Below are 20,361 nucleotides of genomic sequence, written 5' to 3' on the forward strand. Positions count from 1 at the left end.
CCAAAATCCCTGATCATGCACTTCTCCTCACAACATTCATCCAGCCAGCTCGATCTCTTGTCAGTTCCCTACCCTCACAACTTCCAAACCTCTCTTCCTCACACACTCATCCACCATATCTCTCCACCTCCTCCATGACCTACCTCGCCTCCTCCCTCCTTCAAATTCGCTCAGATGTACCTTTTTCACAACTTTATTGTTATCCATTCTCTCCACATAACCATACCATCTCAGGACACTCTCTTCGATTCTGGTGTCCACTGACTTTCCCACTCCATACCTTTCACGAATCACATTATTTCGTGTCCTATCCACCCTCTGTACTCCACATACATCCCTCAGCAGTCCCATCTCCACAGCTCTTACTCTTGATTTTTCATTTTCATGCCACACCATAGTCTCACATTCATATGTTAAAGTTGGCACTGACACTCCCTCATGTAAGCCTCGTGCAGCTGCAACACTCAAGCCTCTGTTTCTTATCAAGGCCTTCATTGCATCAGCTACTTTCCTTCCTTGTGTCACTGTACTTTCAACTTGTTTTGCACGTTTTACTCTCTTTTCTACTACTGTACCCAGGTATTTGAACTCTCTCACCAATTCCAGTCTCTTTCTCCATTCACTGTAACATCGCACTGGGAGTCACCTTCTCTCTCAATAACCATCACTTTAATATTTTCTATATTTACCCTCTAGGCATGATGCTCACAGACATCAGCAAAACTCTGCACTAGCCTACCAAGTTCTTGTCTGGTACTTGTAAGCAGTACTGCATCATCAGTATACAACAAATTTGAGATATTCCATCCACAATCACTCATTACCAACGTCACCCCTCTCTCCATTACTCGTGTTTTTACTTCTCTCATCTCCCCACCCATATATGTATTGAACAACCATGGGGACATCACACAACCTCGTTGCACGCCCACACCGATCGTGAACCATTCACTTAGATGCCCATTAACCCTTACACATGCTTCACTACCATCATAAGAACTCTTGACAGCACCTAGCATCTTACCATCTACACCTTACATGGACAAACTTTCCACAGTCCCTCTCTGTCTACTTTGTCGTAAGCTTTTTCCAGATCCATGAATGCCATAAACACCTTATGGTGCTTCTCACAAGCCTTCTCTGCTGTCTGTCTCACTGCAAATACTTGATCCAAACATCCTCTGCCACTCCTAAATCCACCCTATTCATCACTCACTAGGACTTCTGATATCTCTCTTAGTTTATAATAATTCTTCCATATACATTCCCTACCACATTCAATAAAGTTCTGCCACGATAATTCTTGCACTCACTTCGCTCACTTTTATTTTTGTACAGGAGTACAATCACAGCCTTTTCCACTCTGCAGGCACAGTCCATGCCTTCTTACATATCTCCAACAAGTACTCCATTCCACTATGTTCACAACACTTAAGCATCTCTGCATACACCTCATCAACCCCAGCTGCTTTCCCATTTTGGAGCCGCTTCACAGCACTCTTCACCAGTGGGAGTGTCACGTCTCCTGGCACTGGATTCCTTCTCTGCACACCCGCCAAACCAATCATATTTACAGCCACTCTGCTCTCTCTATTCCCATTCATCAGGCTTTCAAAATATTCATTCCATCTGGTCCTTACTTCATATCCATGGGTTAATAATCTACCACCTGCATCCTTCACACCATCACATTTCTTTCCATTTTTACTTCTACATTTCCACACCTCTTTCCAGAATAACTTCCTACTTTCACAGTAGTTTGCATTCATTTTTCTTCCTAGATCATCATTTACCTCCTTCTCTTCCTCTTCACTAGTCTCTTTATGTGCTTCTTGCTCTCAATATACTCACTTCTGAATTCAACTGAAACCCTATCCTGTAACCACTTCAGCCACTTCGTCCTCTTTTCTTCCACCGCTCTCTTAACCTCCTCATCCCACCATGCCGTACATTTCTTCTTTGTTGTTACTCTTGCCTCACCACACACCACTTTAACATTCCTAACTAATCAATCCCTATAGGCATTCCATAGGCTGTCCATATCTATTTCATTCCAGTTCACTGTTTCTAACTCCTCCTCTACTTTGGTCCTGTAATCATCTGCCATTTCTTTGATCCTCAGCTTCTAAACTTTCAGTCTTTCTCCCTGACTGCTCCTCTCTCCTGATCCACCTCATTCTTCTCAGCTTGATCTTGCACACCACAGTCATATGATCTGACAGACCTCCACATCATCTCCTCACGGCCCTCGTATCAGCAACCATTCTCATCATCGACCTCTCTACGAGCACCTAATCAATCAGGCTTCTTTCAACACGATCCCCGTTTCCTCTGTACCATGTAAATTTTTGTGCATCTTTGTATTTATAATACAAGTTACAAATGCACAACCTCCTTTCCTGACACATATCCTTCAGTCGCTTCCTATTATTATTTTCTCCTAGTACTCCATAACAACCAATTATGCCATCCTCAGAACTAATGCCTACTCTTCTATTCATATCCCCCATTATGATCACTTTGTAGCTCCTAGGCATTTCTCCCACTACTTCATCCAGCTCATCCCAGAATCTGTCCTTCTCTCTCTCACTCCTGTCCTCACACAGTGCATATACTACTATCACTGCCACTTTCACCTTCTCAAACTTGAACCTGACATACATATACCTCGAGCTGACACATTTGTAGTCTCTCATTCCACTCTGCCACACCTCATCCATCATTTGGGCCTACCAAACAAAATAAACCCTGTTCAATCAGCCAAAGGAGAGCTCCTGAAAGACAAGCAAGCTATCCTAGAATAATGGGCACAATACTTTAGCACCTTACTGAATCGAAGAAACCCAGTGGCGTACAACATCCTTGATAACATCACAAATGCCACTCAAGCGGAAGATATTGATGTGCCGCCTACACCTGCAGAAACTGCTCAGGCCATCCGATCTCAAAAAAATAACAAATGCCTTGGCCCTGATGGCATACCATCGGGACTGATCAAGTAGGGTGGCCAGCACCTCCATAATCTCCCACTGACTATCTGGAACCTAGAACAAATTCCATCTGAATGACTTACTTCTGATATTGTAACCATCTTCAAGAAGAAAGGGGACCACTCAGATTATGAGAACACCGGAGTTATATCCCTTCTTGTGAGTGCTAGCAAAGAACTAGCCATGATAATGTTATTCAGACTAACAAAACATTTGACTGAGTCAACACTTCCTGAAACACAATGTGGATTTCTGAAGGAATAAAGTACCTATGACATTTTTTTTTAATGTGAGGAAGAAGGAACCAAAGCTGAGCCTGCAAAACTTTCCTTCCAAGAAAAAAACAAAAACAACACAAAAGAGAGCCAAATTCAAGATCCATTCATTTCGAGAGGCCTGGACACACTGTGTATAAAAGACTGGAGATCATAGGAAGTAGGAAATACAGACAGAGGGAGACAGTACCAGAGTTGACCTGTTGCATGAATGAAAGACTTTGAGTAATGGTTAGCTCTTGCATTAGATAGCTGGACAGAACAGGGATGAGAGTTTGATGCCAGACGGATGCTACGTGCCCATTGTAGAGGTGGAGGGATGTAAGCAGACAGTTCAGAGAAGCAGTGACCATTGAAGTTGCGATAGAAACGAGATAAAGAGGCAACAGTGCAGTGAACAGACAGAGGTTGAAGGGAGCCAGTAAGAGGAGGAGAGCTGATGAGACGAATAGCCTTTGACTCCGCCCTATTGAGAAGAGCTGTATGTGAGGAGCCTCCCTACACATGAAAGTTGTACTCTAAACAGGGGCGAATAAAACCCGTGTATAAAGTCAACAACCGTGCAGGGCTAAAGAAACCATGGAGTCTGCTTAGCACACCTAATCTCCTGGAAGCAGATTTTACAGGAGATGCAATATGATCTGTTCAAGATAAGTCCATGTGAATGAAACCCCAAGCATGTTCAAGGATGATGCAGGATTGAGCTGGATATTATTAACCCCTTATCTGTGGGGTGTCACTTTCGTGACGCTTGGGAGCAAGAGATCATACTGCGGGCATCACTTTTGTGATTCTGTGTTATTTTGAATTCGCCCGGGCTTTCAAGTGGTGGCTTTTATCATCTATCAGTACTGCCAATGCCCAACTCTAGTCAGCACTCCTAATCTCATCTGTACTCCCATCCATTGTTGATAATTTAGCCATTTCTCCCCATTCTTGACTCCCCTCCCTACCTCCCCTCCATTACTCTCTCCTCTCCCCTGCTCAGCCGCGCTGCTCTAAGTAAATCTTCCCCGGAATTTTCCACTGATTTCATCCATTGAAATAAGCCCTATGCCCTATTCTTATACATAATAATATATACAAAAAGAAATAAGGTAAGTGATAGTGCCATACACCTGGAATTGGCTAATCATCACCTGACAACACCTCACATGCACTCATTCGCTAATTTTCCCTGTTTATTTCCCCTTGAAATATGCCATATAATATATTCTCTTAATAAAAATATATATAAGAAAGGAAGGGAGAAGCCTAAGTGATATTTACATTCACCTGGAACTATCTATTTTATTATGTATTGTCGAGATTTCCTACCAATCATTTTTTAGCATGTACTGCAAATGTCCAACAATAATCAGCACTCCTTATCTCATCTGTACTCCCATCCATTGTTGACAATTTAGCCATTTTTCCCTGTTCTTGACTCCCCTCCCTACCTCCCCCCCATTACCCTCTCTCCCCTCCCTACCTCACCTCCATTACCCTGTCCTATTGCCTGCCCGGCCATGCTGTGGTAAGTAAATCTTCCCCGGAATTTTCCACTGATTTCATCCATTGAAATAAGCCCTATGCCCTATTCTTATACAAAATAATATATACAAAAAAGAAAAAAGGTAAGTGATAGTGCTATACACCTGGAGGTAGCTAATTATCACCTGACAACACCTCACATGCACTCGTTCGCTAATTTCCCACGGTAATTTCCCCTTTGAAATATGCCGTATAATCTATTCTCGTAATAAAAATATATATAAGAAAGGAAGGGAGAAGCCTAAGTGATATTTACATTCACCTGGAACTACCTAATTTATTAAGCATTGTCTAGATTTCCTGCCAGTCATTTCATTGCGTATATATTAGCAGCTGTCACCACGCTGACATTGGCAGCCTTTCACTGCCCCTAGGCCACCACTGCAGTCAGTTTACTGTCGTCTTTCAAGGTGAAACCATGTTGGATTCGCGCCTGTCCAATTCTGCCGCTTTTTAGCCCCATGCAAAGGGCCCTGTGACTTCAACCCCTACTAAACCTCGTGTGGAAAGGGGTAAAGGGCTAAGTGACTGCTGTGGAATGTGAACTGGCTAATTTATCAATGAAAATGATGGACAGTGACTACGATCTTTCTGGTGAGTAAAACAGTGCAAGTGGAAATGTAAATAATATGTAAATAATGTGTAAACAGCAAGTGAAAGCAATGAATGTAAATATAAGTGAACAGTGGAAAATAGTTTTATAAGTTACTGCAAGTGACAGTGTATAACACAGTGTAAATAAAATAGAAATGTAAATAATGTAAATAAAATAGAGAATGTAAATAGAAGTGTAAATGAGTAGTAAAATAAGAATACGAGTATATATCCTAGGAGTAATGAAAGTGAAAGTTTCACTCTAGCATGTATGAATAATATGAGTTATGAAAGTGAAAGTGAAAGTGACAGATTCGCTCTCAACGCTAGTATACAGGACGAGAAAGTGAATGCTACGTATTATACTGAAAGAGAAATTGAATGCCTACAGTGACAATAAACTACTATTACTGAAGAAATCTTATGGATAAAGACAGCAGATATATATGTGTTATATAGTAACAGAAAAATAAAGTGTGAGTGTTTTTATGAATAATAAATGACAGACTACCAGCGGCGAACGAGCGCAAGTGGGAAGCTGGTATGCGCTCGTAATTTTCATTGCTTTCACAGTGTGGTTTTTTTTGGAGTATGGATTCCAATCTATTTGAAAATCATAGAATAGTGGTTCTAGTGATAATATCAGGCTGTGGTAATCATATTACGGGGTGTCAGGAAGTGAAAAGTGGAGACTTCGTTACCCAACTTCAGAAGTCTCCACAAGTCCTAAGGTACTCGACGAAGGCTCAACAAACATCCCAGAAGAAAGCTAAAGGTATGTACCATAAGCAAATTTAATTATAATATTCTAGGACTAACAACTGATTTTTGGCAAATATTTTTACAAAGTCTGTTGGAGCGCGAATATCTCCGCGAGACACGCAAGGAGCGCCAAAACAAAGCCGTGGTTTAGGGGTTAAACATTACTGGGTACTCCTGTGGAAGATTTTAATGGGTTGATAGGTGTAAAAACTGAGTCTTTGATGCATTAAAAACAACAAGATTATTTCTACCCCAGTCAGAGATACGAGCCAAGTAAGACATTAGGTGAGCCATAGCCTCATCTCTTGTTTGTTGAAGCAACTGCTGAGATGGATGTTGCGGGAATCGTATGGAAAGGCGAAGGGTGGAACCATCAGCATGCGAGTCAATATGGTTAGATGTACAGCTTGGAAGATCACTGATGAATAAAAGGAAGAGAGTTGGTGATAGGACAGAGCCCTGAGGAACACCACTGTTGACAGATCTAGTAGAAGAACGATGGCCATCTACAACACCAGCTATAGAACGACCAGAAAGGAAGCTATAGATGAAGGCACAGATAGAAGGATAGTAACAGTAAGAGGGCATTTTGGAAATTAAAGATTTATTACAGACTCGATCGAAAGCCTTTGAGATGTCAAGTGCAATGGCAAAGCTTTCGCCAAAGTCCCGAAAGGAGGATGACTAGGAGTCTGAAAGGTAGGTGAGAAGATCGCCAGTGGAGCGTCCCTGACGGAACCCATACTGACGATCAGAAAGAAGGTTGTGATAGGAATGATGCTTTAAAATTTTTCTGTTAAGGATAGATTCGAAAACTTTTGAGACACAGGATGTTAAAGCAATTGGACGATAGTTAGAGGGTTGGAAATGGTCACCCTTCTTTGCAACTGGCTGAATGACAGCAAACTTCCAGCAAGAAGAAAAGGTATAAGTTGAAAGACAAAGGCAAAAGAGTTTGCCTAGGCAGGGTGTAGGCACAGAAGCACAGTTCTTGAGGACAACAGGAGGGACACAATCAGGCCCATATACCTTGTTAGTATTGAGGTCAGTGTTGGCAGAAAATACATCAGCTGAAGGAATGTTAATGTCAGCCTTGAGGAAGTCAGAGGGGGGATGTGATGGAGGAACAGCACTGGAATCGTCTAAGGTGGAATTAGAGGAAAAAGTCTGAGCAAACAGATCTGCTATGTCAATAAAAGAAATAGCTACAGAGTGTCAGGGGGGGGAAGTGAATTTAAGAATTAAAAATGCTTTGATACTGCTCGAAAGTAGAGACAAGGATATTGACTTGTAAAAATCAAGTAGTGAGATTTACTTTATGCTGGTTTACTTCGATTCTCTAAGGACGAAAATTTATAAACTTTCTCAATAGTACACAGCAGAGACTAATTATTCACGAGCGCTGATTGTTAGTACTGTTAGCCTCATGAGAAAGTGACTCCACCCTGACAAACAATAACTAATACTAATAATAATGGACAGGTTCTTGTCGGTGCTTAACTCCTGGCTGGCACAACGGATTTAAGTTTAATACAAAAGAAGTGGCCGAAATACGAGTTGTGAATAACGTAAGGAGTTTGTGCAAACTAGGAGCGGCAAACTAAATAAGCCTAATGTGGAGAAATAAAACACTATTCTAATTACATTAAGCTCAAAGAAAAGAACTGTAAATTTATTGATAACAATAAAATAAATTTACGTTATATGAATCTCAAAATGAATTCAAAAGGGGAAGAGGAATTCACGGTCACAGAGGGACTCATGAATTCAAATAACAAAAGAAGTACACTCACTCGCTCATTCAAAAGCTGATCAGACTTAAGCCTAGATAAACGAACAGAAATACTGGTCAGTGGAGGGAATGGAGCTGAAGCTACAAAAGACTGGGCATCTGCGTGATGAACACCAAGCGCTGCTATTCACTGGAAGCCCACTTCGCCAATCTCTATCTGGGTGGAGATCCAGGATATCACTGTACAATGGAGATGCTGCTCTCTACGCTGGGCACAAACGATCCTGCACTCGAGGCGCTCTAAAGCTGACTGAGTTCAAACTGGGAAAGAGGTGAGAGATGACCATGTTCACAGGAAGTAGGCGTGGCCTAACTTCAATGGTCAACGGAGAGAGGGCGAACGATATACACACGCAATAAAATCAGTCAGTGAAAGCACTAATGTCGTGCATAAGAATGGTCACTTATGAAACAGTGACAAATTTTCTGAAAACCATCCCGATCAAAGTGCATACAAGGACGGTTGGACTGAGTGATGCCCAGTGGGAATTCCACTAGAGTTCGTGGTTTTCTCACCAAAGTACAATGTCACGAATTTGTATAAATACCCAATCGCGGAATTCGTGACACAGAGCCATCAGAATAGAAAAGAGGAGGGAAGGATGATGAGGTAAAGTAGTTAGAAAGGGTTTTGGCAAAGTGCCAGAAGAAACAGGAAGAATTCGAGTTGGAGAGTTGAGAGCACTTAGTACGGATGAAATTATTTTTAGCAAAGCGAAGAACAGACTTAGCACGATTCCATGCAGAGACATAAAAAGGATGAGATTCATGGGTGGGTTGGCTTCGGTACCTTTTATAGGCCCTCTCCTTGTTGCAGATCTTTGTTGCCCCGACAGATTCAAGAGAAATTCGACGAGTAGAACCATGACTTGTATATTGTATTCACTAATCGTTCAAAAGGATTTAACGCTGTCAACAGAGAACTTTTTCTGAATGCTCTGTCAAAATTTGGAGTTCCAAACAAATTTTTTACTCTCCTAAAGAACTTGTATGACAACATGAATGCTCGTGCATCCTTAGGTGAGAGCAATCTGAACCCCTCAGTGGGGATGTGGGTGTGAAGAAAGGATGTATCCTAGCTCCTGTCATTTGCAATATCTATCACACTGCAAGCACCCTTTAAGTCACAGTTAAATAAACCCTGATGATGGAACAAAAATCATGTTCTGTCTAGTTAGCAAGTTATTTAATCTTAGACATTTTGAAGCACAGTCAAAGACTGAAATAGCTCATTTTCTAGAGCTGCAATGCACTAATGACTGCTGTCCTTGCACATACTCCAGAAGCCCTATAACATAGTCTCACCATCGTTTCCAACATAAGCTATACTATGCCATGGGGCTCCGAATACATGTCAATAAAACAGAAATGTCTCAGAGAAACAATGTAGCAGAGTCTTTAGCATTTCAGATAAATGAAGAAAATGTGAACAGGTGGAGAATTGTACCTACCTTTGATGTGTGTTCACAGAAAACATAACGTTGATGCAGAAGTCCGTGCATGAATCAACCATGCCTCAGCCTCTTTTTGGAGTCTCACATCCAGAGTGTTTGAAAACACCAACTTGAAAATCAAGATGAAGGTATCACTATATACAGCTCTATGCCTCTTCATCCTTTTATATGGTGCTCAGTCCTGAACTACTGATCAACTTCACATTAAACAGCTTGAGTCTTTTCACATTCAGTGCTTACAGTGCATCCTAAGACTCACTTGAAAGGATAAAGTTCCACACTCACAAATTCTCCCGGAGGCAAAGTCAACCACCAGAGAAACCATGCTGGTTAAAAAAGAACTTAGATGGGTCAGACACATGTTCTGCGTGCCTGAGCACCGCCTTCCATGGTAGGTTCTGTATGGCTAACTTCCTGCAGTATGTTGCAACCCTGGGGGACAGAAGAGATATAAAGATCACATAAGGTCAACTCTAAAGAAATACATCAGACCAAAAGATCTTGAAACTAGTGCCTCTTACAGAAAAAAAATCGTGAGCCCTCTGCTGTGAAGGAACCATTCATCTTGAAGAAGCTCAGAACCTTGCCAGAGAAGGGTGTAGACAACAGAGGCACAGCCAAAACGGAGTTCTTCCAGCAAACTTGACAAGATAGCTGTGTGACAAAGTTTGCGAATCCATAATTGGTATTGACAGTCACGCATGTTGGCACCAAAGACTGAGAAACACACCATCATAGTGAGTATAGTGGCCTTTGTCTTCTGTTCTAGAAAGACAAATTTAAGTATGTAAAGTAGCAGCAGCAGCAGAAGAAGAAGAAGAAGAAGAAGAAGTAGTAGTAGTAGTCGTAGTGGTGTCGTAATTTCATTTCATTTTATTTAGCATTATAATTACATAGTTTGATATCACTCTACAGTATAACATAACATTCTGTATTTAACAAAGTATATCATTCACAGCATCCCTCTACACTGTCATCATTGTTTCAGTCTACTATTATTATTCATTTCCTTGTCTACAAAGACATGTAATCCATATATGCACAAGCGGAAGTTGACTGACAATTGCTAAAAATATTCAGTAAAAAATAATATTAAATGAAAAACGATGATTTTTTATCACTTCACACGTAATAAAAATAATACTAAAAATGTTTATAGAAAATAATCCCCAAACCATATACACACAAGCGGAAGTTGACTGACAATTGTTAAAAATATTCAGTAAATATTATTAGAAGAAAAACAGAAATAATATAAATGCCCAATAAAAAGACTGATTTTAAAAAATCACTCCACACATAATAAAAATAATACTAAAAATGTTTAATTACAAAAAAAAAAAAAGATATTTTAAAAATGTATATGCTTTTAAAATATTGTACCCAATTTTTAATTAAAATTTTGTTAAAACAAAAAAGAAGAAAGTTTTTAAAAACTAAGTTATGTATTAAAAAGCAATAAAATAATAAAAGATAATAAAATTGAAAAAAAAAAATAATAAAAAGCAAAATTATAAAAGTTCAATGTCAGGTAGAATATAAAAAAAAACTTTTTAAAAAATATTTGGTTAAAATGTTTTTTAAATGTCTCCAATAAGTAAAAACTCAATTAAAAAAAAGATAAATAAATTAAAATCTACATCAATCCCACACCCATAGACAAGTGCACTAAAATCCATAGAAAATACAGTGCCCCCTCCTATCGAAATGTTTTTGTGCCCACGTTATGCGAGAGGTTATAACATCCAAACTTTCTCCAAGAACATCCACTTCATACTCATTTCTGAACAGGGAAACAACACTGTTAATAGTACGCCATTCGATAAATGTGGAATGTTAAATTTGATAAGGGGTTATGATTTTTCTTTAGTCTCTTGATGTACCTGGCTTGGGTCAGAGTTGTGTGGTGTTTAAGTAGCATCTGATTGCTGTTATTAGCCGTTATACGGGTACTAGGATGAATAGGAAAACCACACATTATTTTCACAGCCTTACTGTATGCCACTTCAAAACATTTAAAAATATTTGTTTTAAAAATATTTGCATTCCATAAAGGAAAACCATACTGTGGAACACTATGAATTAAATAAGAATAAAAAGGTATCAATATTTACATGACTAAAATACCTAAAAACAGTGTTAAAAGAGGCATAAAAGTTATTCGTCCTAAACTCTATATTATTAAAATTACTAAAATTATATAAAATATAACGTCCCAAATATTTATAGCAGTTTACCACTTCAGTGTGGTCACTGTTCAAGTTTAAAGTATCACCTATAAAAGCTTAATTTTGTCTAAAACATATACATTTAGTTTTTTCTTCATTAGTAACTAAATTGTGGTCTTCTATACACAGGGGCGCAACCAGAAATATAATTTGTGGGTGGGGGGGGGAACAATGACTAACCATGAGAAATATAAAAACACAATGCACTTCACCATTTGGGTTGATGTATGGCAAAATCACCCATCTTGCTGTTTTTTTTATTACCTCGATACTAAAAAAAAAAAAAAAAAAAAAAATCGAATATCTGTCTTGCACCTAAAGTAACGTAAGTCTTAAGAAGTATATGTATACACAAGGCTTTTTACTCAGAATTGCATATTTTTTCAGTTCTCCAAATATGTGACATACCGAGTATTACACCCAGGATTAAACAAGTATTCAACACTTAAGATTCGCAGTCTATTCTCGAACACACATAGAAATTTCGGGTGGGGGGGCCGGGCCCCCATACCCCCCCCCCGGCTGCATCACTGTCTATACAGGAACACTGAGTGGCATACAAAATCTCCATACCTGCCAGTGACCCAACAAGAAGAACTAAATCATCTGCATATGCCATTATATTAAGCTTAAATATACCAAAAGTACATCCTTCATTGCATATTGAGATATTATTGATAATATCATTGATGTAAAAAAAAAGAAAATGGTGAAAGAACCCCTTCTTTTCTCACACCTTGATCTATATAGCAGTACTTACTGCTGCTGCCCTGCCTGTTAATATTGACCATCTGATTTCTCATATAATGCATTATAATTAAGGTTATATCTATTGGAACATTAGAATTAAGTAGTTTTTTTCCAAGCATTATGTGGTCAATTATATTAAAGCTTTGCGTAGATCAACAAAAGAGAGCTATAGGGGAGCTCAAAGATGCGTATGATGCCATTACCGCCTTTAATAAATAGCATGCATCAGTGGTTGATGATCCTCTTGTAAAGCCAAACTGCCTTAAATTCATATTTACCTTTTTCATTAAAATGTCTAGAATCAAAAGCTCAAAAATTTTCAAAAGACATGAGGACTGCATTACAGGCCTGTAATTCATGGACTCAGCAGTATTCTTTTTGTCCTTAGGAATGGGACTGATAATGCCCTTCAGTAAAGCACTAGGGAGATAGCAGGGGGTAAAACAAACATTGTAAAAACCAGCTAGGGTGCATAAAAATTTTCTGAAGCATGTTTTAAAAATACTGAGTGTATACCATCATGGCCAACACCTATATTTAGCTTAGAAATTACTTTTTAGAGTGATTGTGCTGAAGTTCTTAAGTGCAACTTATTTCTTCCAGGTCACTGATTTTTTAGGTCTGTAATACAGTTATTCTCACTCATTTCATCCATTGAAGATTGATTTGATAAAAATCTTTCCAAAAATATATTTGCAATTTCTGATTTATCACTGCCGCCATCTATCACATCAGTGATTTTCTGCTTCCCCTGATCTTCACTTCTTTCCAAAACTAAGTCTTATTCCTAAAAGTAATTTTTTGTATAAGTGACTGGCATATCTCCCTGTGCTTGTTTAATTTACAATCATTTAGGGCTCGTTTAAAATCTCTTCTACTATTTAGCATTGCTTCATGATGTGGAGTACCCAATTTTCTGCCACCTCTCACCCAGGCCAAGTAATTATGTCTTGCAACAGTATGTAAATGCTTGACATTTCTATTCCCAACCAGCAGTTACCTTGCATTTATTTGTATTCACAAATTTACACCTAAAGCCATCACTTGCAGTGTATATACTATTAGCTATAGCACTGTACATATCATCGATGTCTTTCAAGTGATCAAGACGGCGGCATCCAGGTACATGGCAGCTGTGTACAGTAAAATTATTAAGTGCATCTATGTGACTATCCACAATGACATTATTATTACTCAGGTCTTCCACGTTTGACTTATTCCAATTCACAAATGCCTGTTTTTCATCATCATGTGTTGCTTTTACATTTTTTCTTCAGGTGCATTGGCAAACAGAAATTCTAATACTACCTCTATTTATGGTTTAAAATATTAACATCTGTTACCGTAAAATCATTATGGACTTTTCCTATATAATGGTCTAACCATTTACTAGCAGTAGTGCCATAACCTGTGAATGTAACTGAGTCCTGATCTAAGGCATCAACATCAAAACATACAAGAGAGTTCCCGATCATAAAATTATTTAAGTTTCTCCATGCCCTACCATAAAAAGGATCTGCATTAAAATCACCAATAAAATATATTGAATCAGTGTTAAAATCATTGATAAAATTCTGCAAAACTGATAATGTCTCCATATACTTATTTAATGTAGAGATTTGCCAGAGATCACTATTCAAGTAAACATTTACAAATATACTACATTTACCACATACTATCTATCTATCTATCTATTGCCAGACGCCTCAATCCCGTTTCGGGTGGCCACAAACAAATCGCCTCCAAATCGCCCTGTCCCCCGCCATTTCACTGCCCTGCTCCCAACTCACACACCCCTCTCTCATATACCTCTCCACCCCATCACTCCATCTCATTCTCGGCCTCCCCCTCCCTCTTCCCCCCTCCACGTCACTCACATACACTCTCTTCGTCACTCTATCACCCTCCATCCTCTCCACATGGCCAAACCACCTCAGTGTGTTCCTCATAACGCTTCCTATCACATCCACATCCACACCACAACGCTCCTTTATATCCTAATTCATCACCCTGTCTCTCCATGTGACTCCACAGGCTCCTCTTAAATAACTCATTTCCACTGCTCTCACTCTTGACTTGTGTCCTTCCAACAACGTCCAAGCTTCACTTCAGTATGTTAGAGTTGGTATCACAATACTGTCATGTAGTAACTTTTTCACTTCCATGCTCACTTCCCTGTTTCTTATCACTGCTTTCAAAGAACCAGCAACCTTTCTTCCCTGCTGTACCCTTTCAAGCACTTCACCCTCCAAACCTCCATCCTTACTCATCACACTACCCAAGTACTTAAATGTACTCACATTTTCCAATTCCTCACCATCCAACCTCGCTGTACATTCACTGACTTCACCTCTCTCAAAGACCATCACTTTACTCTTCCCTACATTCGCCTTTAGATTCCGTTTCTTACACACTCTCCCAAATTCATCCACCAAGCCTTGCAGCTCCCCTTCGTCTTCACTCAACAACACAGTATCATCTGCAAACAACAGTATAGGGAGTTTCCAAACACTATCCTCTCTCACCAGGGCCACTGCAACATCCACTACCCTACCTTGTACCTCTTTTATTACCCCATCCATGTACAGATTGAACAACCATGGAGACATTACACATCCCTGTTTCAACCCAACTTTCAAAGAGAAAAATTCACTTAGTTCACCATCCACACGCACTGCAGCCTTCGCACCATCATACATACTCTTCACAGGATTCAACAACTTCCCATCTACTCCATATATTCTTAACACTTTCCACAATCCTTATCTATCCACGCTGTCATATGCTTTCTCCAAATCCATGAAAGCCGCATACAACTTCTTTCCCTTCTCTAGAAACTTTTCCACTAAAGATCTAAGAATGAATATCTGATCTACACAACCTCTTCCCTTCCTAAAGCCTCCCTGTTCTTCTCCAACTAATTTCTCTGTTCTTTAACTCTGTCAATAAGTATCCTACCATACACATTTCCTATTATACTAAGAAGACAAATGCCCCTATGATTACCACACACTTCTTTTTCCCCTTTTCCTTTGTACAAGGGAATAATTATACCTAACTTCCAATCCTCCGGGACTCTACCTTCCTCCCAGGCCAATCTGCACATCTTGCACATCCATTCTACTACTATCTCTCCCCCATGCTTCAGCATTTCACCACACAATCCATCAATTCCTGGGGCTTTCCCCAATTTAACTTTCTTCATTGCTTCCACAACTTCTATCCTACTGATTTCTTCCTGTCCTCTCACCTCTCCCCTTCTCCCAGCCATTCCCCAGCCACTTATACTCGCATTACTTCCATCCTCTATGTTCAACAATTCCTTAGAGTGTTCTCTCCATCTGCTCACTTTTTCTCCCTTCTCCACTAGTAATAAACCATTTTTATCTTTCACTCCCGTGCTAACTTCACTTCCACCCTGTTTTACTCTTTTCACCTCTTTCCAGAACATTTTCTTACAGTCCCTCCACTTTACACTCAAATTCCTTCCAAATTCCTCATCCACTCTCTTACTCTCTCTTCCTAATCTTTTCGCCTCTCTCTTTCTTTCTACATATAACTCTCTCTTCCGCCTCTCAACTTCTTCCACGCTCCTATTTCTCATCCATTCATTGTATGCTTTCTTCTTTTGTGCCACAGCCTGTTTCACTTCTTCAGTCCACCATGCTGTTCCTTGCACCCCCCTCCGTCTTCTCTTCCTTCCACACACCACATAACATGCTGCACATATTTCTTATGTAAATATTCTACACACACCTTCCACGTCTCCCATCTGCCCCAATTCATATTTGCCCAATCGTTCCTCCACTTCTCTCTTATACTCTGCCTTTTTCTCATCCTTTTGTAACCTTTCCATTCTCCTTGCAACTACTCCTTCCTCTTGTCTTTCCTTTCTTCTATTCCTCCATCTTTCTTGGATTCTAATTCTGGCCACCACCAAGTTGTGGTCAGAAAGTCCACTTCCCCAACCTCTATAAACTCTTGCATCCATTACACATCTTCGCATCCTTTCATCCACACACACATAATCAATCATTCCCTTCCTTTCATTCAGTTCACCACCCACCCTTCTCATCACGCACCATGTATACCTGTGGATCATTTTATGCTTGAAGAGGGTACTGGCTATCACCAACCCCCTCCCAGCACAAATGTCCACTAACGCACTCCCATTCTCATCTATCTCAGCAGGCACACCCCACTCACCAACTATTCCATCCACCTTCACATTCCCAACTTTACCATTCATATCACCAATCAAAAACACTCTCTCATTCCTTCCAAACTTTTCCATGCACACTTCTACATTTGTCCAAAACTCTTCTCTCACTCTTCTAGCACGATCTTTCGTTGGCGCATACACACACACACACACACACACAATCGCCCACATTTGTATTCCAACTTTCAACTTTACCCACACAATCCTTGATCCAACTGATCCATACTGTCTTATGCTCCTCTTCCATCTTTTACTCACAACTATACATACTCCTTTCTTTGCCCTCTCATTCTCACCTACTCCTGCACATATACCCCATCCATATTCCCATTCTCTCACACTTTCTCCTCTCCATTTTGTTTCAGTTATTCCACATCCATCCACTTTCACACCCTCAAGCACCTGGGCAATCTCTCTCTCTTTCACCTCATCATTCGCTCCCCTTACATTCCACGTTCCGATAACCACGTCCTTTGTCCGGTCCTTGGTCGTCATCGTTTGGTCAGTCCTTGTCCGAGGCTTATGGTTTGTTTTTTTAGTTAGTTGTTTTCCGGGGAGGGGCACTAACCCTCCGCCAACCCTTTTAGTCGCCTTTTACGACAAGCAGGGATACTGCGGGAGTATTCTTGAAAAAAAAACTCTACCCCCACAGTATTGCCATTCCTCCTTCTGGCCTACCTGCCATGGCAGTTAGGACTTTATCTGAATAAGTTGCTCCAACCCCAATACAGTTATAATGTTCATCAATATAATCAAGAATTCCAAGTTTATCTTCTACAACAAAAGTTTCTTGTAAAAATATTATATCATACAAAGATGCCGTTAAGTCCCTAATCAAGTTTATATTTTTCTTTAGTGAGCAACAGTTAAAAGAACCAGTTTTAATTAGACTCGCAGTCATTATGTACATTTAAGTCACAAAATTATTTCTTAAAAATCAGAAAAAAAAAATTCACCAAGACAAGTATATGGAATAAAAAAAAGTTACAATGTCTTAGTATTAAAAAGATCACAAAGAAGTAAATAAAAAGATGTTAATGATAAAAAAAAAATATCAACTTGTATAAATAAAACCGATGTAAATTAAAATAGAAAAGAATAAATGCTAAAAAAAATCATTAGTCACAGATTTTTAAAAATAACAACAATGACTAATAAAAAAATTAAAGCAGGAAATAAGACAATAAATTAAAAGCCTGTGTGTTCAGTCCAATAAAACCGCTTATGCCACAAAGAAAAATTAGTTAATAGCACCAGCAATAGTTTTATAATTTTTCTTCCCAGTTCAGTTATAAAACTTGTCAACTATGATATCCTCAGGCCATAATTCTGGCTTAAATAACTTATCCTTTTCTGCAATATTCAAAGTAACTTTATATGGTAAGCTCTGAATTCATTATATGCTCTGAGATTGAATTTATTATTACTCCAAACATATCAGTAATATACGTCTGAATATCATTACTCTTTACCTCTTTATCCACTCTGCCAGTGAAAACATCAACTAATTTAGTGGCTTCCTTAAAAGATGTACCATCATACTTTCTTATACCTTTAACGACAGGCTGAGTTCTGTTAAAACCATTTTTCTCTTTCCTTGACTGTACCAAAGCTCATTTTTCCTATGGGACTGTGACACTATCCCCCTTCACCTGGGTCATCTGACGCACACCTTGTTGTGGGGTGTGAGGAGTGCGGTGCACACCCTTGCTGATGGCCCCAGTGCCGCGGTCTGTAACACAGGGTGCTGGGCTGCGCACATCACTGCATCACCATTCCTAATACCCAAACTCCTTGCATTCATTCTGCCTGCATTTTCCATTATCATTTCCGCATTTCTAGTGCTTCTGACATCATCACATTCCCTTTCATTAATAGCACTTCCCCTGTTCCTTCCACCATCCTCCTCAGCAACTCCTCTGTCACTCCAGTTTCCCACAGAACCAACGCCTCCCACCTCCATTTCCACGTTAATAGATGAGTGTCCTGACACCACATCGGCATACTCCCTGTTTCTGAAAGTTGGAAGGTCAAGGACGTCAGCTTCTGTCATTGTCATGTCCCGTGTAACTTCTTGTATGACATCCCTAATAGCCTCTTGTAACCCCAATATAGCAGAACCAAACTTAGATTTACGGTCACTCACGTCTGCACGTACCTGCCTTAGGGCAGTGTCACACTGGGACAAAAGTGGCTAACATGCGACCCGCTAGCCGAACTGACTCACGGTGAGTGAGATTTCGCTTGTGAGGCGAAATGGATAACAATTCTCCCTCACAGCTTGTTGGTGAGATTAAAACTCAAATGAGCCTATATTAATTTTGTAATTGGTAAGAAAAAATTCCGTTATTCACAGAAAGAAACTTTAAAATTGTTAAGTAAATACAATTTAATTCTTGTGGTTTTTATTCACTTTTATTTTTTTCTTGTAACATGAATAAATATAAGGACACACGTGTGACCAGCCCACGGAGGCTGTCTGTTTTATCTCCGAACAACAAGTAGAAATCAGATTTCAACATGGATCCTGCGGCAAGGAAAACTGTAGTAGACTGCTCTGTGGCTCTGGAGTTGCTAAAGTTAGGAGGTCGCAGAAACTGAGGAAAAGGGGGTGGGTACTCCGTGGTGGTTTGTTTACAAATGACCACGAAGCGCCAAGGCAAACAACACTGTTAGCCATTTCGGCTCGCAGAAACACACGAGTGTGACGGACACTTGACTCTGCTAGCCATTTTGGCTTGCAAAAGTGGCTCGCATGTTAGCAACTTTTGGTCTAGTGTGACGCCACCTTTACGGTATCAGCTGTGTTTACGATCGCCATTGTCATGTTCAGTTTTGGGGAGACACTCACTTATTCTTGCCAGCTCTGCAGACAGAGTTGATAGCAATGGAGCAAAAATTTCAAACCCGATAGGAGGCAATCTTCTGTAAGATTCACTCACAAATTTGTACTCTTTTGAGTTCTTAATTTCAGCATGCAGGTCCAGATCATCGAAGTCTACTTTTTTTGTCAGGTTCCCAGCGGCATGCCAGATCCTTCTTCGGAATGTTACATAACGTTTCTCTTCCTTTCTTTATTTCATCATTGGAATAAAAGGAGAGTATAATTTCTGTTAGTGAATGTGGTGGATAATCCTTTCTAGCTGAATGCAGAAAGCATAAGAGACTGTTTACAACATATTGCTCCATTGTAAATATTCACTGGCAACTCACACCACGTTGAGTACACCGCTTCCCGTCCGATCAGTGAAGTTAAGCAACGTTGGGTCTGGTTAGTACTTGGATGGGTGACCGCCTGGGAACACCAGATGCTGTTGGCATAACGTTCTCCCTACGTGTCAAGTGGGGTTGGTGGAGGATTAGTGCCCCTCCCTGTAAAACAATTAACTCTAAGCCTTGACCACCCCGTTTGGGATACATGGCGTCTGGCAATGAATGAATGAAATGAAACTCACAGTTACATGGCTCCATAGGCTAGCATTGCACATTAAAAAACTGTCTCCCACCATACTCATATAACACTATTAAGATATTAAATTAAAAATATTCAGAGGAAAGTCATAACTCACTGGAAGGAAACAATAATAACGTCCAAGCAAGATGTGATATTGCTGAGCAGACATCCATGACAGCTTGAATCCATAAACACTGGCAGTCTTGTTCGCTAACAGCTGCAAATCCTTCTTGTGCTTAATTTTCCCACAAAGTCGTCGTCATGTAGGGATGTTGGATATCTTTAAACATCTGTAGATAATGCGCTA

General features: G+C 39.8%; 1 pseudogene; it reads left to right on the plus strand.

Annotated features, from left to right (window-relative positions):
• Window positions 1-19,800: 19,800 nt before the first annotated feature.
• On the plus strand, window positions 19,801-19,920 carry LOC145393887 (5S ribosomal RNA; annotated as a pseudogene).
• The last annotated feature ends 441 nt before the right edge of the window (window positions 19,921-20,361 follow it).

Source organism: Coenobita brevimanus, chromosome 25 (genome assembly GCF_032717465.1).
Source record: "Coenobita brevimanus isolate Jiangsu-jjx chromosome 25, ASM3271746v2, whole genome shotgun sequence".
NCBI classification, from domain to species: domain Eukaryota; kingdom Metazoa; phylum Arthropoda; class Malacostraca; order Decapoda; family Coenobitidae; genus Coenobita; species Coenobita brevimanus.